This window comes from Triticum urartu, chromosome 5A (assembly GCF_056163025.1).
Source record: "Triticum urartu cultivar PI428250 chromosome 5A, HENAU_Tu73, whole genome shotgun sequence".
Classification (NCBI taxonomy): Eukaryota; Viridiplantae; Streptophyta; class Magnoliopsida; order Poales; family Poaceae; genus Triticum; species Triticum urartu.
Window position 1 is genome coordinate 508,302,817 of NC_141877.1, and position 7,650 is coordinate 508,310,466.

The following is a 7,650-nucleotide window of genomic DNA, read 5'->3' on the forward strand; positions in this document are numbered from 1 at the left end:
TGATAGCTCACAATTTAAAGTAATAAGTTAATATTGTTGTGTTCAATTATATTCTAGGTCCATGTTCTCAACATCTTAGTAGCACCATTTTTGGATTGTTTTTTCTAATTTCGCTCACAAATAGTACAAAATGGGTGTGGGATACTGTTTCTCCTAAGATTTTTTAACACAGTATAGACGCATACCCTCATATATGCCACAGGGGGATGCCTTCTCCCATTGTTTTTCTCGTAGCAACGCACGGGCATTTGTGCTAGTATATATATAATAAAATAATAAAGCATGGATTGACTCCGTGGGTTCACCGTCACAATATGTTTTCCCCGTTAATTTACGCTTTCAGTTAAAAATCAAAATATATTCAAGGTGGTACTAAATTTTGTCTATGCAATACTGTCGACTCGATTGACTGCTACGTTCTTTCTTGGTCGCTTAGCTGGGCTGCGATCCAGTTGGGCCTTGGCCCGAGTAGCCAGGGAAAAACGTTTCATTTTAGCAAACAACACCCTGTACTTTAGTATATTCAGCCCGCTGTCCTTTTTAAAGTGACGGATGGCTTCCTTCGATGTATGCTCTCCTCGCCGCCTCTACCCGCCGCCGCCCTCGGTCTTCTTCTCCGACCGTCCGCCGCCGCCCGCCAGTCTTCTTCTCCAGCCGTCCGCCGCCCGTCCTCCTTCCCCTCCGAATCTGCCCCTAATCTTCTCCGGCGCCGCCCATAGCCTCCTCAATCTCCAACCTATTGTTCTCGTGCTTCTCTGATTTGGATCGAGATAGGAGTCTTGGATCGAGTTAGGGTCCGTGTTCTTCTCCAACATAAAGCTACGGAGTGTCCTCAATGGAGGGTCCTGTAATAAGAAGGAAGGATCCTCGACCGGAATCTGCCCCAGGCAGGACCTCAATGGCGACTTGCAGGCCCGGCCTCTCTCTCTCTCTCTCTCTTTCGACTCCCTCTTTTTGCGACCTCAAGAAGCTACGGCGGCTCATCCTCGAGGCCAAGCTCGTGCAATTCCGACGACTCCAGGCCTAATTTGTTTCCTGGTCAGTTCCCTTTCCTCTGAGTTTTTTCTTGTTCCTCCAATGGACCTGTCGATAAATGCAGAATTGTGACTAGCACTTCTCCCCCCTTTGTCTTATTGCAGCTCTATCTGGTCCAAGTGATGCGCCAAGGGGATTTGCACCAGTAAGTTAGTTAGTTCCCTTGAGAATTTCACATGGATTCGGCTATTGATTCACATGGTGTTTGACTGCTTGTTTCATCCAGAATTCACACTATCTTGCATAAATTCAGTTCTAATTTTGTACGTAATTATTCACGTTTCAGGCCTTCAGGATTGTTCAGTTTCATGCTAAGAAAAAAATAGGGTTGAGGGGAACCACTTCTTTGGCGTGTTGTTCCAATAGTTCATGATGATGAGGTCCGACTCCATAATATACTAGCATTTTATTTAAATGCCAATGGGTGCACCAACATTTAAGCAAGCAGTTTTTATGCATTTTCCTTTTTAGCACATAGTGAGCAAATTGTTCTGACTGTGCAATTTGATAGAGTCCATGCCAGCGCAACTCTCGCAATTCTCTGAACTCTTTCTGAAGTATACTGCAAGATTCGATTATAGTGTGGCCTTCAAATCAGAGCTACAATATTGCCTTTGTAGCTGCATGGTGGGTATCAATTTTTGTTATCACTGATCTTCCCAAACTGAAGCTTAGAGAGATCAAAATGTTACATGCTGTAGGGCCAGGAGTGAACTAAACTCGTCCGACAGTGTTCTACGGTTCGCCGCAACTTCGTAGGCCGGTTTTCCACTTGAGGTATGTAGACAAGGAGGATTGAAATCATGGTATTTGGTTCTCTGCAATCTATAGTAATATGTCTTTGGTCTTATTTTCCTACTGCTAGTTGTGTTTGTGGTACATAACACTCTGATGTTGAAAGGGTGGATCAGGTCATGGAGTACCTATGCCCCCATCGAGTAGCTTATGCATCCTATATTTAGCTTTTCAAGATTATTAGATGTTTTATGTCAAGATGAATACATGGATAGTCCGCTATTTGCAGTATTGTTATAATTGCTCCCTGCTTCCGATAAAATGATTTCTTTTGTTCATTAGAGTTACAGTATTACAATGCAATGGTTGTTATAATATGGGGAACTGGTTAATTATAAGAGAGTGTCACATATGAGGATGAAAGCATGGATCAGCTCCTGTAGTAGTTATCTTTGATTTACGATAGAGTTTACTTATGGTTATAGAATGGAACTTTGTATTATTTTGCCATCCTATTTCCTTTTTGAAAATAGCTACAGCAACTGTCAGTTTAAATTGATGCGAGCAAGTAAATAACGCAATTTTCTTAATAACTTTTGCCGCACATATTGTAACTGTAAGCCGCTATTCAGGATCAAGGTAACTCTCTATGTAATTCCAGAGCAGAGGTTTATAAGGTAACTCTCTATGAAACAGATGTTTTGTGAACGAGCAGATTTGATGTTTGATTTGCATAAACATGGGAAATTCATAGTTATTTACTATTCAAATTTGAAGCTAATATGGTATTTGATTCATGCATAGGGCTGAAGGTTTTACTCAAATTCGTGTTATACTAGAGTTAGCGCCTAAAAAAATGTCTGTATCTCTTGGGGGAGGAGGTGGGAGAGATGTAGCAGGTAGAAGATGGACCGTGGATAAGAAAGAGGAAGGGATAAAGTGTCAATCGGCAATGAAAACTTTAGTATTTGTGATGTAAATTTGAATGCTAAAGTTTGAATTTTTTTCCTGGTCTTAATTTTTTCTTTCAAATGCAAGTGGATTAATCTGCATAAAATTTAATAATATGTTGTATTCAACTTTATTTGGATTTGCCTTCCACTCATAGGTTGGAGTCTAGAGTTTACGCATACCGTTGCATCAGTATTGTTGCATCATGGTCAATTCTCTTGGACAGATAGCTGAGGCCATTGCATAATTTCAGAGGTACTTATAAATATAAAATGGCTTTCTTTAGCAAAAATGCAAAAGTTACGATGTTTATTTTGATAACCTTGACAATGTCAAGTACATAGAATTGGAATGGAGCCGAGCAACCCTGGTTCATTGTAACTGGTGTTTGCTTCACATCGAATCATTGAAGGAGTATGATGCTGCTTTGGAAGGAGGCTTTTCTCAATCTGTGCTGCTTTCGGAGCGAGGCTGGGCCACATCCACACTATTGTCGCTCGCCTGCCTGGGCCTGGGACGTGTTATTGAAGCCTTCACCATGCTACAGAGGACAGTCATGAAGCTCAGGTTTTTATGCTCTAACTATGTATTGAAAGTGTCAAGGCAAGATCAACCTAATGATATGTTCGTGGAGTCATAATTTTTTTGTTTCTTTCTATTAGTGTTAGAAGACAAGTTGGCTTCGTATATTGGCGAAATCTCAACCCATGTTCTTCAGTTGGCTTCATATATTGGTGAAATATCAACCCATGTTCTTCAGTTTGCATTAAGTGCAGACAATCTACTGTTGTTTATTTACCTTGCCTTGAGTACAGATTCTACTTTGGCTGCAGGATGTTGACACTTCGCTTGCTTCTGATAAGAATGCTTGGAAAGTTATAATGAAAAATGGAAAACTTGTGTAGTTTTACAAGACAAGTAAGCGCCTATGACTTGCAGTCATCTCCTTTCCTATCCAACACAACGCAAGTGCGCACGACAGCTAGCACAACAAACAAACACCAAGCAAGCACACGTACACAACAGTAGCATGTAGCAAGCTATCACCCACGCGCCCGACACAACAGCCGACTCGGGACTGGATGACCACGACGTGCGTGGGTTGAGGCCTCACCGAAGGAGCGGCGCTTGCGGTGTCTGCATGTTCGGCCTCGCTACACTCCAGAATTGTCACATCACGGAGCGCTGCAGTAGGGCAACGATTCTGCTAGAGGTAAATAGGGGTTTGGGGTGCTATTGTCCAAGATTGTGCTACCAAGGATTGTGGATCTTAACTATTAGACTATTCATTTGTAATCTTAATCTATAAAAAGAAAGTAAGGTTGTATTGTATTTAGCACTCTTGTGATAAGAATGCTTTTTTTGTTGTTCTTATTAAAACATTGGCGTGCAGCATCCATAGACAATGTGATTACTATATGCTTTAGTTCAAAACTTTATGTTGTTGTACATTGTCATCACTTACAGAGGTACGATGCATATAATTTATTTGTAAGTTTCATTAAAAAAAACCGTTGCTGTTGATATATCTATATGCATGTCAATACCTCCAAGCTATAGCTACCCTTGTGAGAAGGTGTAACCAAAGTTGTCAAAACCCGGAACCGAATTGATCGGTTGAGTTAGAACCGAATGCCCATGCCTATCTGTATATAACACTTCGGTTCATGTGTCTCCATCCAGACCTCACGACCGCGCATGGTCGGTTGTGGCCGTTGCCACTGCGTGTCTCTGACATGGACTTGCTCTGGTCCGGCTCCACCATGCTGGATGTCGTGAAGGCTGTAGTCCAGGAGTTGGGGACGGGCCCCTATTTCAACTTTAGCATGGCTCTCCATTAGCAATATATTCGAAGTGCCAAGGTTGCAAAAGCCATATCCGTGGCAATGATGTGTTTATTGTGATTTGAGATGCGTATTTTCTGCCTTATTGCTTTTTCCTATGTATGCGATTGATTGGGTTAGATCTATATAGGGTCTTGATATTGCTATAGAGAAGTTATAATAGTTCTTCATCATGATTTGTATTTGACCATAACAATCGTAAGACAACTATGAATGCTTGACATTTTCTCCTGAACAAATGCGGCTATTAGTTGGTATTTCATCTAAGTGCAGTGCAATCAATTGAAGTTATTTTGGAAGAACATACATCTGATTATCTTTGGTTTTACTATAGTCTGTAGTAGAGTTAAAATTGTACATTTTGTGAACTATTCTGTTCCAATATCTCTTTCTATACATTCTATAAGGTTATCTACTATGTGCATTTGCTTTCGCCATTATTGTTCATGCCCTACTCTCTGTGCTAAGAAACATAGTTTCATCTTACCCCTAAGATCAGTACAAGTTGGGAATGGCCTTGGGTGTATTGTAATCAGGTGGACACTATTGCCACTATCAACAATGCAGGAAGAAGAATAGGCAGGCGACACGGGTGGAGCTTCTCGAGCCATATTTGTTGTGTTTAATGCATGTGATTTTTTAACCCGTTGCAATGCACGGGCCCTTTTGCTAGTTATACAAAAGTGTGGACCTTGGAGAGTTGCATGTAACATGTGGCAGGCCTTCCCCGACTCGCATGTCGACTGTACGTAGTGCTAGGCCCAAATAGTTGCATCTTGTACGTGGGCGCTAGGATTTTGTGTGTTCTTTTTTTTGCGGAAGAGGATTTTGTGTGTTCGACCAGGTTACTTCGGTTTCTTTATTATAAAACCGAACCGGCCGAACTTAATTCGGTTAGTATAAGTGAAAACCGCATTTTACTGTAGCAGCAAGAAAACCCGAAATTTCGGTGTCTTCAGTTACGGTGTCGGTTCCGTCTTCGGTCCATCAGTTTTTGTGCCCACCCCTAGCTATTACCACTTCAGCTAGCGAGGGTATCTGATTATTGAGTTGTGCGAAAAATATAAGAACCAAAACAATCGCACATCCGAGTTTTCTTTTTTGAAATTTTGAACATAAAACATTTGTTTGAAAAAAAGGGGAATGTCCTATGAAATATGTGAACAATATTTTGAAAAACTCAAACAGCTTTGAAAATCGGGAACAATTTCCTAAAATACTTAACAATATTTCTAAACTCTAGGGAAAAAATGAACATTTTTTTCGAAAGGGAACTTTAAAATTAGAAATATTTTTAGAAAACACAACATTTTTTAAACACTGGACACAAAATTTTGAAATACAATTTTTTTTGCAATTCCAAACAAAATTCATAACATGAACGTTTTTTTTAAACTCAGGAACAAAATTCGAAAACATGAACATTTTTTGAAATATGCAAACAATTATTGAAATAGGAACATTTTTTGAAACGGCATAAAAAATTAAAACATGACATTCTTGAAATTTTGAACAATATTTTATAATGAGAAATTTTTTTGAATCTTCCAAACAAATTTGGAAACATGAGCATTCTTTGAAATCAGCGAACAAGTGTTTAAATGGAAATATTTTTTAAGTCCCTGATTTTTGGAAAAACTTATGAAGATTTTGAACAAAAACATAAAGAAAAGAAAAGAAACAGGAAAAAAATGAACAAGGGAAACCATCAGAAAGCAAAAAAACGAGTAAGATTCGGTTCATGAAATTTCTGAAGTGTTCCCAAACCCCCAAAAAAAAAACAGCCTGGAACCTTCCAAGCTCCCAAAACCGGATACGATACTCGTTAGCTGCTGATAATATGGGCTGGCCCAATTTGATCCCTAGCTTGGTCAGGTCTATGCGAATGATTGACTATTTGTGCACACTGCGTCAAATAGAAAAAGTGCCGAACGGGAGCTCCCCAGAAAATACTAGAGCAACAAGTTAGCGAGCGCTCCTTGGGCACCCTCCCAACCATCACTTGAGGGCGGGCTGAGAGCACGCCAAGTGGGGAGTCTCAGCCGCCGTCACGTGTCACGTGCTAGGCGCTCCGATTTTTTTTCCACACGCGTTTTCGGTATTTAAAACGGTTTTTCGACCTTTTGGTTTTCCACGGTCTTCCTTAGCTTTCGGATCAAAAATTAGAAAAAAATGCGCGAAAACACTTTTTTCCCGCGAGAGATACGGCCATGGCTCTCGAAAACGGGAAAAAAAACTTAAGTTTTTTTCTTCCGCGGGAGCCATGGTTATGCTTTCGCGAGAGGCACAGCCGTGTCTATTAGAAACGATAAAACACGTTTTCTGTTTTTTCTTTTGCGAGAGGCACGGTTTTGCTTCCGCGAGATGCACGGTTGTGCTTTCGTAAGAGGCATAACTGAGAAACAAGAAAAACGTGTTTCTGTTTATTTTTCCTTTCGCAAGAGGCATGATTTTGGTTTCATGAGAGGCATTATTGTGCTTTCGCAAGAGGCACGGCCATGCCTCTCATAAACAAAAAAAAATGTGTTATCAGTGTTTTTCCTTCCACGAGAGGGACAATTTTGCTTCCGGAATAGGAACGGTTGTGCTTTCGCGAGAGGAACGGCCGTGCCTCTTTCGGAATAGAAAAAATGCTCACGGTTTGGTTTTTTTGTCAGGTTTTTTTGTCCGACTTTTTCATAAAAAATAAAATTCATCAAAACCTATTAACATGAGATCTAGATTTGAAGATCTCGATGCGATGAATCTATGGGTGAAAACAGTTTGAGATTTCGACGCAAGATTTAAACAATAAAACATTTTGAACAAACGTATATACGAAAAAAGTGAAAACTCCCCGCTACGACGAATGGCGTGCAGTTGGAAGTGAACTTTGAAAGCCGTACCCTTTAATTAGTGATTTCACAGAAATACACATGCAAATTAGGTCAACTACCTCATCATTGTCCAAACTGGGCCGCTCCCCTGCCCGTGCTTTCGGAACATCCCATGTGGTGGGTAGGCGCGCCCCAAGATATTTCTTTTCTTTTTTCCTTTCTTGTCTCTTTTCCTTTTTGATTTCTTTTTTCTTCTTTAAAAATTATTG

The 7,650-nt window shown here is 40.4% G+C and overlaps 1 long non-coding RNA gene across 6 annotated transcripts; it reads left to right on the top strand.

Moving 5' to 3' along the window:
- Positions 1-532: 532 nt before the first annotated feature.
- Positions 533-4,057, top strand: LOC125531411 (uncharacterized). Of its 6 annotated transcripts, XR_015602493.1 has the most exons (9): positions 533-1,038; positions 1,140-1,180; positions 1,322-1,415; positions 1,547-1,662; positions 1,737-1,812; positions 2,403-2,447; positions 2,575-3,288; positions 3,384-3,455; positions 3,555-4,057. It is a non-coding gene; the product is annotated as an uncharacterized LOC125531411 (long non-coding RNA). The 6 variants fall into 6 exon arrangements; XR_015602491.1 differs by having other exon boundaries at positions 1,737-2,976; positions 3,059-3,288; XR_015602492.1 differs by having other exon boundaries at positions 1,737-2,976; positions 3,066-3,288.
- The last annotated feature ends 3,593 nt before the right edge of the window (positions 4,058-7,650 follow it).